At 37.2% G+C, this 15,332-nt stretch overlaps 1 pseudogene; it reads right to left on the bottom strand.

Annotated features, from left to right (window-relative positions):
* Positions 1-6,881: 6,881 nt before the first annotated feature.
* LOC114626173 overlaps positions 6,882-15,332 on the bottom strand; it is a 56,925-nt pseudogene continuing 48,474 nt past the window's right edge.

The following is a 15,332-nucleotide window of genomic DNA, read 5'->3' as shown; positions in this document are numbered from 1 at the left end:
CAGGAGCAGACAGGTCTCTAATCAAAATGAACATTAACACAGAAATGTTTGTAACATCAATTCTGTGGACTTTTGACATTTTTGAAAACCAATTATCTATGTAAGGCAATCTGGACTGTTGTCCATTAACTCCTCTCAGCTATTTCTAATTAAAATATAGAAAACACCCTAACAATAAACTCAGAGCCATGAATTTGCTATAGGCCCTTAACTCACAGGCTAACTATCTCAGATCAGTTAAAAAAAGTAAAGATGGGCTGGGTCTAAGCCTTGTACCCACCGGTTTTGACTTAGTAAAAGAAAATATACCAATGAAACCCTTGAATTGGAAATCAAAATAAATTTTGTACCATTTAAGAAATATAACTTTAGCTTAATAACAATTATACAGATTTCTATTAAATAGGTTATAGCTCTGTAATCAATTCTAACTATTTCTCCCTGTTTCAATAAAACCATTACTTTTTCCTAGAAGGACAGCCTAATATTAACCACCTCAGTCCCCAAGCCCAGGGAATAGGGGCGCTGACTCTTCATTAACTTCTTCAAGCTGAATTTGTGCATTGAGATATTAGAAGAGGGTCGGGGAGGGGGGTAAATTGATAAGCCTCTGATGTCTGTGTCTTCATTGCATCCAGCTGAAATTCCAGGACATCAGAAGTTCACACAGGTCTGTTTAGCTTGCTTGATGGGTAGATATACCAAGGCTGTATATTCTGCAATATACATTTCTCAAAAAAATTTTAGCATCAAGGTAAATTTTTGTTTGAATTCTGGAATCCAGTCTTCTGGTGGCCTGCCTTTGTCATGTCTAATCCATATAATTATGGGAGGTAGAAATATCTTAATCATCTCTTCTGAAAACACACAGACAAAACTTTTCTCCCAAAATAGTGTTTCCTTGAGCCAGTAATCAGAAAAACCTTTATCTTGACCTCTTTCCCAGAAGAAAAATATAACCACAAAACTGAAAATCACACCCATCTTGAAAGGAAAATAAAATCAATTTAACAACTAAAATACTATGCGTGCCTATTTTTTACGCCTTCCTTATTTTGCCAAGCAGGAAATGAACCCAGTATTCCTGTGGGGCCCACGTTAGACAGAACCCAAATCTCCTATGAGGCAATATAACTTTATATCTTCTGAATACACTTGATTTACACTATCTTTCTGTTAGGCCCTCTGCCTAGAACAGTTTTTTATTTATGCCATCTATCTGTTTGGCTCTATACTCCAGAACAGCTTCCACTTATACACTGTGTTTTTTACTCTAGAGCCAGTGACAATTTTCCCTAAGTTCCAAACTGCAGGTGATAATTCCCATGTGATTCAGACAAATCTGTTTATAAATCTTTTCTAAAGGCAAATAATCCCTATATTTTAATTTTATACTTAAATCAGTAACTGTTCCACAATGGAGGCTTATTTATTTAGCTCTCTTGGCTAAAAAGTATACCTGTCTGTCTGTGGTTCTGTACCTAGAATTTTTTTTCTACCTATCTTTGTTCCAAACCGCAGGCGAGATTCCCCATGGACAAAACTGTTTCTAAATCTATCTTAAAAACAAATAACCTCAATTTTAATTCATAGTTCAAATCTCTCTGTCATAGAAGTAATCTACTTCCTTCTATTCTTAACAAAAAGCAACCTGCTTTTTCTCACAGCAGGGGAGCTCAGCTGCAGGTTTTTTGTTGTTGTTGTTGTTGTTTTTCAGTGTTCCCGTGCTAGGAGTCACATGACTTATCTCAGCGCTTACTCACTTTCTATATAAAAAAAATACAACTTTTACTCTCAGGTTAAATAGACTTAAATTTCTAGTGAATTCATGCCAGATGTTCTTTGCCACTTATTGCAGGAGATATTTAAAATGCTGCATCCAACCTGGCTTTTCTTAATCAGCCGCCATGCTCCTGACAACCTAGGCCTGTGACCATGAGCGGAGATGGTATACTCCTGCTGCTCAGCTCAGGCTGTCTGCTCAGGTAGCCAGAGACACCAGCCCTGCCACCCAGGAGATGCCAGTGTGGGAGATGGCTCTGCCAAAAACCCGGGCTGTGCCCAGCATCCCACCATCCACTTGAGCCTGGTAGAAAATAAGACTCTAAAGCTTAAATATTAATCAAAGGCTTTATATATCTGGTAATGTTCAGTGACAATATGCTCACATAATTATAGATGCTTCCCAATCAACTCACCTATATACAAATTGTTACTCAAGACTGCTCTCGGTACATGTGTCATCAGCCATGGCTCTATATCTCTCTCCCTCTCCTTCGCCTTGCTCCTCCTCTTCCTTTCCCTCTCCCTCTCCTTACTCCTCCCACCTTAGCTCCTACCACAACCTTTATGAGTAATTTAGAGGGCCTTAAAGATGATATGAATAAATCCATTAATGAGATCAATAGAACACAAACAATGGAATGGAAAAAAAAGATAGTTCAAGAGGAAATAGAATAAAAAAAGACAACCCAGACTAAGGTAAAACAGAAAATGAAAAATTTAAGAACTCAAACAGGAACTTCTGAGGCAAGCCACATGAACAGAATACAAGAGATGAAAGAGAAAATTACAGGCATTGAAGACAAGAAAGAGAAAAATGTTTACCTCAGTCAAAGAAATTATTAAATCTTAAAAAAGAAATCCAGATACAAAACACCTAGGAAGTCTGAAACCCCATGAAAAGGCTAAATCTAAGAAGAACTACAATAAAGGAAGGAGAAGAAACATAGGTCAAAGAGTTTTAAATAGCAAGAATTTTCAACAAAATAATAAAAGAAAAATTTCCTAATCTAAAGAAATGAGGTGCACATTGAGCTATTCTTATATAAAAGACCAAAAAGACTGAACCAGAAAAGAGTTTCCCCAAGACACATAATAATAACAAGTTTTATATTGCAGTTCTAACATCCATGCACCAAACATAAAGGCAGCCAGGTCCATGAAAGAAACACTACTACAATGTTAATCACATATTGACCCTCACACAGTGAGAGTGAATATCCCACTATCACTAATAGGTAATTCAGACAATGTGATTAAAAAAAATACTTGTGCTATATAACAGCACAAACTACATGGTACTTGCAAACAGAATTTAAGAACATATAAAATAGATCATTCTCCATGATCAAATAGATTTTATCCCAGTGATGCAGGGATGGCTCAACAAACAAAAAGAGATGAATCCAATCCACCTATAAACAGAATGAAAGACAAAAACCACATGATCACCTTATTAGATGCAGAAAAGGGCTTCAACAAAATCCAACAACCTTTCACCATAAAAGTCTGGTAGAGACTGGTGACACAAGAGACGTACCTCAATACAATAAAGATTCACAGGAAACCCAAAGAAATCACCATACAATAATAGAGAGAAATTCAAAGCATTTCGACTTAAATCAGGAACAAGACAATGTCAACTTCACTCTCCATACTTAGTCTATATAGTACTTGATGTCTTAGCTACAACACTAACAACTTTAAGGGGTTACAAACATGAAGAAAAAAAGTTAAAGTAAATTACTTTGCAAATGATATGATAGTGTACAGAAGTGGTTCTAAAAACTCTACTGGAAAATTTCTACAGCTGATAAACGCTTTGAGAAAACTAGCAGAATACAAAATTAATCTATGAAAATTAGTAGCCTTCCTACAGAAAAATGACAAATAGACTGAGAAAGAAGTTATGTTAACAATATCTTTCACAATAGTATTTTGAAAAGTGTCTTGGGGTAACTGTAACCAAGCAAGTGAAAGACTTATGTAGCAAAAAATTTTAAGACATTGAAAAAAGAAAATGAAGAAGATATCAGAAGATGGAAAGATCTCTCATGCTCATGGATCAGTAGAAGTAATGTTGTAAAAATGGACCAGCTACCACAAGCAATCTGTCCTTTCAATTCAATCCCCGTTAAAATACCAACACAATTCTTCAAAGATCTTGAAAGGACAACTTTCCGCTACATATGGAAACATACACAAATAAATAGGATGAATGGATAGATAGATAGATAAATAGATAGATAAAAACAGGATAGATTAGAACATTCCTGAATAATAAATGAACTTCTGGAGGTATAACATACCTTATCTCAAGTACTACAGAGTTACAGTAACAAAAACAGCATGGTATTGGCAAAAATAAATAGATAAATCCAGACACATTGATTAATGGAACTGAAATGAAAATGTAGACAAAAATTCATATACCTCTGGACATGGACAACTGATTATTTTTACAAAGAAGGTAGAGAATAGTGAGTCACTGGAAAAAATAAACCTTTTCTACACATGGTTCTGGACGGCTGTGTGAAAATAAAATTCAAATAGATTTATACTTATCACCCTGCACAAAACCCAACTCCAAATGGATCAAAGACCACAACATAAAACCAGATACACTGTACCTGAAAAAGAGAAAGTGAGGAATAGTCTTGAAATCATTGGCACAGGAAAAGACTTTCTGACTGAACACTCTAAGATCAACAATTAATAAATGAACTCTTGTAAAACAGGAAAGCTTCTGCACAAAAAGGGGCACTATCACAAGGATGAAGTAACAGCCTACAAAATGGGAAAGGATTTTTATCAACTACACATCCATCCCATAGATGGCTACTATCTAAAGTATATAAAGAACTCAAAAACCTGGATGCCAAAAAAAACATAACCCAATTAAAAATGGAATACAGATCTAAACAGAGAATTCCCAAAGCAGAAAATACAAAAGAAATACCTAGAAGCACTTAAAGAAATGTCCAATGACCTCAAGCCATCAGGGATATGAAAATCAAAACTACTTTGAGATTTTATCTTGCACAAATCAAATGACAAAGATCGATAACAACTTACAGATCATACTGGTGAAGATATGAAGTAAGGTGAACACTCATAACTTGCTGTTGGGAATGAATATTTGTACAGGACTATGAAAGCTATGGAAGCTTAGGAAGGTTATGAAGCTGGGAATACATCTAACACAAATCAAGCTATAGTGTTCTTTGGTAATAAACCTCCAAAATTATACATACTACTACAGAGACACCTGCTCAAACATGTTTGTTCTAGATCTATTCATAAGATACAGAATTTGAAAACATACTGTGTCTGTCAATGTATGACTGAATAAAGAAAAGGATACATTTATGGAATGAAATATTACGTAACAGTCAAAAATAAATCATGAGACTTGCAGATAAACGAATGGAGCTAGAAAAAAATTTATCCTAAGTGTAGTAACTCAGATTCAGTAAACCCAGACAACTTGTATTCGCTTACATTTGGGTTTTAGCTGTTAAGTCTTTGATAAGCAAGCTATCATACACATAACTACAAAGGTTAAGTAAGGAGCATATACATATATGTAGGTGATCTAAACGGAATCACCAAATGACAAGGAAGATGGAGCCCAAACTAGGTATCTCTTATCATCAAATGATGTTAGTGAGTGTCTTACATATAACTGAGTTGTTGACTAAAAGGACCCATGAGAACTCAAACAACCTAGAATGTTTCCAAAACTATTGGTTGTGCTCTACAAACTGATGGTAAAGCTCTATTGCTGAAGACAACTACACAACTCACTGAGCATAGAGAAGTCTTGGAAGTACCAGTCTAGGACCTTCACCCATACTAAATAGTGTTCATGGTACTGAAAGGTACTCTGCATGCTATCAAAGGAGGAAAGTGAACACCAAACCAGCTACAAACTCTACAATCTACAGTTGGAAACTTCCTACACGATTCAGTAATGCAGTCATGGCACAATGCCTCTGGGGCTGACCAACAAATATCGGACTGGATTTATGGCCCACTTCAGGAGATGAAACCCATACTTGACACTGATTTGGTGGCCAGGAATCTGACTCTAGGTAGGCCAAGGGAAAACCAAATATCTCATGTCTGATAAAGGAACATAGCAATTAAATGACTCCTAAGGACGTTCTGCTATAGTCATAAATCAGTATCTTGCTCAGCCACCATCAGAGAATCTTCCTGCATAGATAGGAATAAATACGGGGGCTCACAGCTGGACAATATGCAGAGAATGAGAGAACTTGAAACACTCAGTCCTAAATGGGGGGTCTTCACCAATTGCCTCTCCATCAGGGATCATGAAACCCTGTGGAAGAGGAGGGAGAAAGATTTGTAAGAGCCAAAGGGGATAGAGGATACCAAGGAAACAGCCGGACCAGTGCACATATGAACTCACAGAGACTGTGGCAGCATGCACAAGGCCTGAACAGTTATTGGCCTGATGGAGTCAGAGCACCAAAAAAGGAAGTGGGCAAAATCCTGCATCCCTAATACAGAAGCCATCTCAAACTGACAACTGCTCCCAAATAAAACATTAGTTTATGCCAATGAAGTCACACTGGGCATACAAACCACTCTGGAGGCCAACTCCACGATCAGCAGTAAATGACCAACACAAAACAAACTCAATAGAGTTTTTGCAATTTTTTTTTCTTGCAACGCTTTGTCAGGGCAGTTGGTTGGTTGGTTGGTTGGTTGGTTGGTTGGTTGGTTGGTTGGTTGGTCAGTCATTTGGTTTGGTTTGGTTGGGGTTTCTGTTTGTTGTTGTTTGTGTTTGTTTGTTGTTTTTAACATTATAAGGATTTTGTATATATATTGTGGTTTCCACTTTTGTGTTTATATGTGATTTATGTGCATTCAAGTGTGTGTGTGTGTGTGTGTGTGTGTGTGTATGTATCTATCTGCATCTGTATAAGTTTCTTGAGATTTTTCTTTGACTTTATTTTTTCTGGCTTACTTTGGTTTTATTTGTTTATTTGTTTGTTTTCTCATTTTTGTTTTTTTTAAGGGAACTGTCCTTATTCGTTAGTGTTAGACCACCTCTGTATCCCTGGACCCTCTCAGTACCCCTGAGTTTTTCTGTGCAGAAGCAAGGGACAGGAGGCACAGATCCCAAGCCTAAAGTCCCCAGCCTGCTCTTCCAAGGAGCTACTTCTTAAGCCAAAATGGATGACATGGATGTTGGTGACAGCATCCATGAAGTCTTGGGGTTTGTTGGTGTGGACCCAGTGGCCAGCATTAGGCATGGTCTGAATTTGGGTTTAAGGGAAGAGTTGCCAAATCTCTGGGAGGTGTCTGAGTTGTACATATGTAAAATTTCCACCAAGCAAAAAAAAGAAAGAGTTGCCCCCGAGTAGGATTCAAGTTGCTGTGGGAAGGTAAAAATCTTGTCCTATTTCTGAACTAAATGTATCCAAGTTCACTCTCCAGGAGAAGCGCCCATCCACCTCCAGCAGGTTAGTGAGCAGGAATTGCTGAATGCTCACTTCCTTGACAACCAAGCTAAGCTGCTCATCTGCCAGTTTTCGGGTCCAGCAGTGCGGCACCTTTCTTCTCTGGGATATCAACAGCCTTCATGGCTGCTATGAGGTTCCCAAGGTATGATCCAGGTATGGTTCCTACTGCTCTTATGTCTACAGAAACCAACAACTCCACAACATCTGACCTCTGCAGTGCATGACTGTCTTTCCTCCCATGCTGTGGCCAGTGAGGATGCAGAGCACCATGCCCAACTGTGGGAGGAGGCCCTGAAGGTCCTGACTCATGGCCTCATAACTTTCATCTGGACTGTGGGAGCTGTCACCATGGTTCCGAGCATCCATCGTCAGCACCCTCCTGTCGGTCCTCTGAAGCACTGCCTTGGTGAGGGAGTTGAAGTTGGTTTTGCTGCTGAAGAGTACATGAAAAAAGCAATGACTGGGAATGTCGCATCTCCATCTAGAAGATTATAGGACAGCAGCAGTGGCCTGGAAGGTGGGGACCTACTTTGTTTTTATTTAATCCAATGTTATTATTTTTAGATGCCTGTTTGTGTTCTAATGCAAGAGAGCAAAAAAGGGTGTGGATGATTTAGGTGGTTGATGAAGTGGACAGGATCTGGGAAAAATTGAGGAAAAGGAAACCATAATCAAAATATGCTGTATTTAAAAATGTATAGTTTCTAATAAAAAATGAAAAAAAATCTATTTTCAATTAAAAAATTTAGACTGCAGCCATTTATCCTGTCTTATTTTGTCCAGTTTGTAATCCTCACTTTAAAAAGATAAAATCAGGAACTATCTAACCATCTAAGCATCATCAGAGTCTTATCTTCGGTGTGCCCAATTAATATATGTTGACATAGAAACAGTCCTAGAAATTCAGATATGCTATGTCATTGTGTATCGGGTTTACTCACTAACACAGCATGGAGGCCACAAAAGTGCCCTGGCATCTGCCTTTCCCAGTGTCTGGGTGGTGTGAATGTCTCACATGGACAGTGTCCCATGAGTTCCACAATGACTCCAAGAATTAAATGTCATCATCTCCTAATTTGAAACAAAGTCCTCACAGAATTGCTGAGGGCCATAAAAAGAAAGACAAAGATTTACTTCAGAGTATGAACCCTGAGCTTAGGACTTGAACAAAGTTTTGCAGAAACCTTTACCCTGCTCTACTTTGTCACTATGAAACATTGTCCTCACCATACCCCTAGTGGTATTTTGTCCACATGAGATGAATTACCTTGTTCTACTGTCTCTTCTGCTATGACTTGCTGCCTCACCACAGTCTAGAAACAATAAAGTCCGCTGACCATAAGCTGATACTCTTTTCTTCTCTTAAGGTGTTTTACTCCGGTATTTTCTTACAGTGTCAACTACAACAAAAGCTAAGGTAGGAAGATACGTAGGTAGGTAGGTAGGTAGGTAGGTATGTAGGTAGGTAGGTGAAATCTAGATAGATAGACTATAATATAAAGATATAGGTGATGATAGATAAATGGTAGAGAACAAGAGAGAGAAAGAGAGAGAGAGATTACAGGAAATCGGCTAGATATGGCTATGGAGCCTTGGAAGTCAGTCCCACCTATAAGATTAGATCACCAGAGAAGTTGACAGATTGGCTCAGTCACAATCTGCAGACCTCAACACCACTGCTTCCAATGATGCTTCAGCCCAAGTCCAAGGCTTGAGAATGCAATGAGTTGTTGATTGACACCATCAGCACTGTCACGGTACCGAGCTCAGGAGTAGGCCTGGGGGATTAAAGGAAGACACAGACTTGGGTCATTCATTATGAGAGAATGCCAAAGCTTTTACTGAGCAGGTTTGATATATATACCAAACCGGGGAGGGAAAAACACAAATAGGAACTCAACTGGGAGCAATGGTTTGTAGAGTGGAAAGTCCCTGCCTAGGGCATCACACCTTGAACAACAGGATTTTTTCTTCTTAGAAAAACTGCAGAATGTTACTTGGCAGACAGCGACACAGGGAAAGTCTCAGCCAGGGTATGGCAGCCCTTTGGGGTCCTACAGTTGATGGAAATTCTGGGCTTCAGTGACCAGAAACCATGTGTTTCTGATGTCCCAGGTAGAGAAAGGGTATTCAAGCTCCATTAGAGAAAGAGAAAAGTAATCTTCAATTTGCCACTGACTCTATCTGGACCCTAAGATAGTTGAACTGTGCCTGTTCACATACATGGACAAGGGGTAGATATCCTATTCAGCCTATTATTTTAATGCCACTGTCTCTTGGAAACACCCCAAAGACAAGCAGAAATAATGTTTTACTATATTTAAGTATCCTTTAATATAGTTAGATTGATACCTTAAAATTATTCATAATTACCAATTCATCTGAAAAACTCATTGAAAATATTTTTAGTTTTATGAAGTGAAATTGAAAAGAATTACAGAAAATCATGAATGGAATTTCTCCAAATTAGGTGGCAGCAGAGTGAGGAGTGTGATTTCCATCACTTTCTGGAGAGCACCAAACAACTGGCATCTAAAACTAAAAATTATCTAAACATTACTCATTGACTTCTTGAAAAAATTTTGAGCAGAGGATTTAATATGACCTAAATATCAGATAAGACTAAAAATTATTACTGTTTGTAAAGTATAATTATGTTGCATATAACACATAATTTAAGGATATTCATATAGAAAAATTTAGGGATGAAGTATCATGGCATTATTTATTTATAGTAAAATATTCCAGCAATGATGTACATGTCAAAAAATTAAATAAAAATAACTCAGTCTGAAGATGGAAAAATATGAATAAAATGTTAATATCCATCATGATGGTTAATTTTATGTGTCATCTTGACTAGGCTGGGATATGCCCAGATACTTTATAATATATAATTTCTTAAAGTTCCTATAAGACATTTCTAGACTCAGTTGGTTGAGTGAAGAACATTGCCATTCACCAAAGTGAGTATCGCAGGTCTACACTGGGGACTCAGATATCCTGAATAAAATTCCCATTAGGGCACTCAGTCAGGGGTTTTAAAAGCAAAGAACACAAAATTAAATTCTGTCTTACATGCAAAAGGTCATCTTGTGTATAGCAAGCTTTTTTCTTTGAGTCACTTCTACTGTAAGTAAACCCTCACTCATATTCCTGTAAGAGACTTTCATAAAACACATTGGTTTACTGAGTTTGACCTTGATGCTATCCATACTTTGGTCTGTCATGAGCCCCTTGTCTGGGATGAATAGACACGTGTTGCATCTCCCCCCAAAATGTCTGCACACAACAAGGAAAGAAATTGAAAGTGCTTAAATAATTTTTGTTGGCTTGTCTATTCAATGAATCAAGTGCTATACAACTGACAAAACAAATAACTTTGGTAATGAAATTTTAGCAATAACTCAAAGCAAACAATGATGGCCAAGTGGCTTCTATTTTTCTCAAATAAAACTTTCTCTCAGACACATCTTCATGTGTTAATGTAGTTTATTATCAGCTATACGCAAATATTCGTTTTTCTGTTTACTTTTAAATTTAATTTTTGAATTAAAATTGCTTAGTTCTACATAGTTTATAGTCACTTTCCATTTATGAAAAATTATTATTGTGTTCTATATACAGTAGGTTTTTCTCACATTCATTTACATAAAAACATTAGTGTACTTTAAAATTTTGACAAGAGTTATAAAAGTAACAGTTGAATGGATGAAGATTGGAAGATATTGTGCTAAAGAAAAGAAAAAGTTAAAAATCAATTTTGACAAAGTCATTTTCTAGAAACATTGGTCCTAAAACATGCTCTCAGGAAAAAGAAATGGAGGAAGAAGATGAGTTAGGGAATATTACTCCATAGTCCTCTAAATGATTCACAATGCACATTAGCAAATTAAAAGCTTGGAATCATTTGCAATAAAGAATCTTATTTAATTTTAAGTCAGCAATTCCCAAATTTACTTGAGCCTTTCTGGAATGAAAAATGATGTTCATCTGCAAAATGTTTGCTGCTGGAGAGCTGGGGTAACTGTTTCCTAAGACTACTGAGACTTGATTTCAAAAAAATTAATTGAGAAAGGTTGTATGGAGAGAAGAGCTTTCTGGGACTGATGCAAGACCAGGCAACACCCAGGGCCTTATTCTTTCCTTTTCTGATATCGTCAGAGGGCCAGAGAACAACTAAACTAGCAGAATTCAGAACAAGGTTAATGGAAGATGAGACTCAGAAAGACAGAAGGTGAGGACTAGCTACCTCTGGTGCAGGCCAGTTCCCAGAAGACTATAACTAGCAGGGAGTTGGGGAAGTTGTGGATTCTGCACAGACATATGGGAAAGGGCTCTTGGGTATAAGCTAAGACAAATAAGGTTGCTTTGGGTGCCTTGAAAATAGCTTACAAGGATTCACTTTGAGTTTTAGGAATCGTGTCTTCTTGCAGAATACAGTCTCAAGATTAACCTTCAAATATTGATTATTACTTAGTTTTCTGACATCTACCTTCATTTTGCTTGGTGTTCAAAAACAATCCACATGATAACAACTGCTGGCTAGAAGTTAAATTGGAAATTTAAAGGATTATTTTCAATGTGTATAGAACATTGTTTTAAATCTGCTTATTTATTAAAGATGTTTTTAATAATATTAAAAGGGCCAAAATTCAGATAGGGCAACATAGTTGAAATGAAAAGGACTAACAAATTTACAATCTTGTAACTGGTTAATTTTGTAAGCACAAAGTGAAAAATACAAAGCAAACCCCCCCCCCAAAAAAAACAAGCAGTATGTAAGAGAATTTTACTCTATGAACTAAGAAATGGCAAAGGCAATAACTGTGGCCAGAGCTTCTCTTGGATGAGGACAGATGTTCAAATGTAGACGATTGGCAAGTGGATGTCTAGGAGAGTAACTTTTTCTGTGAGGCCCCAACAAAACACCTTTCCTCACACACAGCATGCTATAAATACAAACCATGCATTCCCTCACAGAAATCATTTTGTTTATTTTTTACCCTATTTTCTCAATACAGTATGGCTGAGAGATTTATATTTTTCTACTTTGTGGGCAAGAAAACAGAAATAATATGACTTGCAAAGTTCAGACTGATTCATTGCACTAGACAACAGTTGAAGAAATGGGAAAGGAAGCCAGTATTTTTCCAAGCACATAAATTAAACCAAATGCCAGAATAGGAAGAAGTTATTAATTGCTCCTGGTTTTCTAAATATTAATGTTCTAGAAGACCATAGCAAGAATCACTGGCAATGTGAGAACCAATGATATCGATCAGTTTTGGAAAAGAGGACTCCAACAATATTCATATCCCAATTTACTCTGTAAAATCTTACTGGTTCTTCCAATAGCTAACTAGACTCGTGTTCTCTCAGAATGAGCACAAAAGGAGAGATGCATTGCTGCAGCCATAGAATGGCAGAGGAGGACACTGCCACCTAATCAGGTGTTATAGCCTGTAAGCTTTCCTTCACTAGGGAGTGCCATGAAGTAAGGAAAATATAAGCATGGTTTAAGGGGAGTCAAAGAACTTTATAGCCCATTTTAAATGAAGTGAGGCTGCAAATCAACGTTTCTTTTACATCCTTTGATAAGGTTCACCCTCCTCTTTCAACGCGGCAGGAGGACCTTTTTAATTTTCTATTTCTAAAATGAAGTTTATAGATGGATAGCTCTCCTCAAGTATTTCTAAATTTTTAAGGTTTTTAATTCTATATGTGTTTCTTTCTCAAAGTTTGTTTCACTTTTACTATGGCTCCTAAATGTGGGATAGGATTGAAAATCCTCTTCTCACTATCATAGTTTATACATGTGATGAGTAATTCTGACTGTCAACTTGATTGTCTTAACAAAATCTGAGCTATTAAGGAGATACACATTAGAGCATATCTGTGAGAAGATGGACTTGGTGAAAATTTCCCCCTTGATGTCAGGTCACACTTATAAGAGTCAAGCACATTTTTCTGATACCAAATTCAGTCCTGCTTAAAAGATAAGGCTGCTTAAAATCTTTACTCCAAGCACCATACAAAGAGGAAGAATCTTTTCCTTAGGTATGAGAATGCAGGCTCAAAGATTGTAGGAAAGTCCTTAGAAATGTGGCCAAGTCTCATGGAGCTAGATTCTTTTTCCTCTGTGTTCAGTGATCCCAAACCTTAATACAGCTTCCTGAATGATTCTTTCTCAAAATGAAGGTGAGAATAAGGGAGGGAGGGAGAGCAGACAGAGGGAAGGGAGGAAGGAAAGAAATAAGGAAGAAGAAAACAGACAGGAGAAGAGGAGGCCACAGGCTGGCTGGGCCTTTGTGCTCTCAGTATTAGAGAGAGTAGAAAGGACCAGCCTGAACTAGGAAGCTTGGTTAGGTAATGGAAACAATTCCTACAATTTCTACACAATCTCAGTACTTCTGGATTTGATGTTAAGATTTGTATATCAAATGAACTTAAATCAGTTAAGTTCATTTACACTACACTTTTGACTTTGCTGTTTTTCTCAGAACAATTTTTGGTTTTGTTTTGATTTGTCTCCATAAAACAAATATAAAAGAGCTTGGGTTCTACCTGATTTCTTTTCTATATGATGTTTCTGTGCCATAGAGTAGTAATCACTGATAGAAATACATTGTCAACAAGAATGTAAACTGATACAAAGGAATAAACACCATATATTAACTGAGTAAGACTCACATGTTTTTCAATTTCTAAAGCCCCTGAAACACAATAAGTAAAGAACATTGTTGGACTAATGACCGAAAGTTTATCACATGTGCCAGAGGAGGAACAGAGAATGACAGTTGTTTATGGTAGAATGGCCATTGCTATATATATTTCACTAGTGTCTGTGGCTTCCTGTGGATACCTATTGTCCATTGAATGTGTGCACACAAGGTTGTGAAGTGTGATGGTAACAATGTAGTCCTGTATAAAGAAGCCCCGTGTGCTGTCTAAAAGCCCAAAATTTTCAGATAAGACAGTCTGGGTTCGATGTCTAAACAATGTCTTCATCTGTGAAGTAAGAATTATTGTTCAGCTCTAATTAGATAAACACCCATGAAAAGGGGCTCCTGTTTTGTGTCTCATGCTTGAAAGGACTCTAGAGAGTTCCTTTCAAACAGCGCATATATTAATTTTTATGGTCCACATGGACATTGCCCTTTCTGAGAGAGCCTGCCTGACTCATAATCCTGAATGGTATTTGCTACAAGGCTTAAACACATATGCTTCACACCCTGTGCTTGTAAACAAGACAGCAGAAGGATTACTGCCTAGAACGTCACTTTTGGAACCTTGGTACCATGACTTTCATTATTCTTGAGGCCAATAGATTTCTAACAGGTGAGGCCTACTGGAGATTCAAGGCTCCACATCTGCTAGGAGTGGAACAGACTTTTGACCCCATTGACCCCTATATAGGTACACCCACACTAATAGACCCAAAGAACACATTTGAGCATCTCCCCAACTTAATACATTGAAATTAAGAAAAGCACAGATCCGAACCCCAATTGATCAAATGAATCATGCTATGCTTTAAGAATGTGTATTTTAAGCATACCTAAAGGAATCAAAAGAAAATTCTAAATAAAAAAATAATAAATATTTACTTTGAGATGGGCATATTACCAAACAACTTGGTGTGTACATTGTCTTAACTAAATCTCCCAGCACTACTTCCCAGATGAACAAAGTACAATGCAAAGATATTATTGAGCCCAAGATCACAAAGCTTGGAAGAAACAGAACCTGAGTAGGTTTTTACTGCAGGAAAATGACGTGCCTCTTAACAAAATTTCTAATTTTATTACCTCTGTGTTATTACTCTAAAATAATAAGTAATAAATAAATAATTGCCCCTTGAGTTAAGCAGCTCTTCTATGATTGACTAAAGTAAGAAATCAGTATTTTATTTCTTGAAACTCACATAAGGAACCCTGAGGCTTCTTCCTTTTAAGTTTCGATAATGATTTTTGGTAACTCTTACATGCTTAATAAAAAAAAATGTCACTGCACAAAGAGGCTTCTCAGAGCACCTTTGACAGGAGCAGAAAT

This window comes from Grammomys surdaster, unplaced genomic scaffold, assembly GCF_004785775.1.
Source record: "Grammomys surdaster isolate TR1022 unplaced genomic scaffold, NIH_TR_1.0 229, whole genome shotgun sequence".
Taxonomy (NCBI): domain Eukaryota; kingdom Metazoa; phylum Chordata; class Mammalia; order Rodentia; family Muridae; genus Grammomys; species Grammomys surdaster.
Note: the sequence above shows the minus strand (reverse complement) of the source record. Positions and strands in the feature narration are given on the sequence as shown.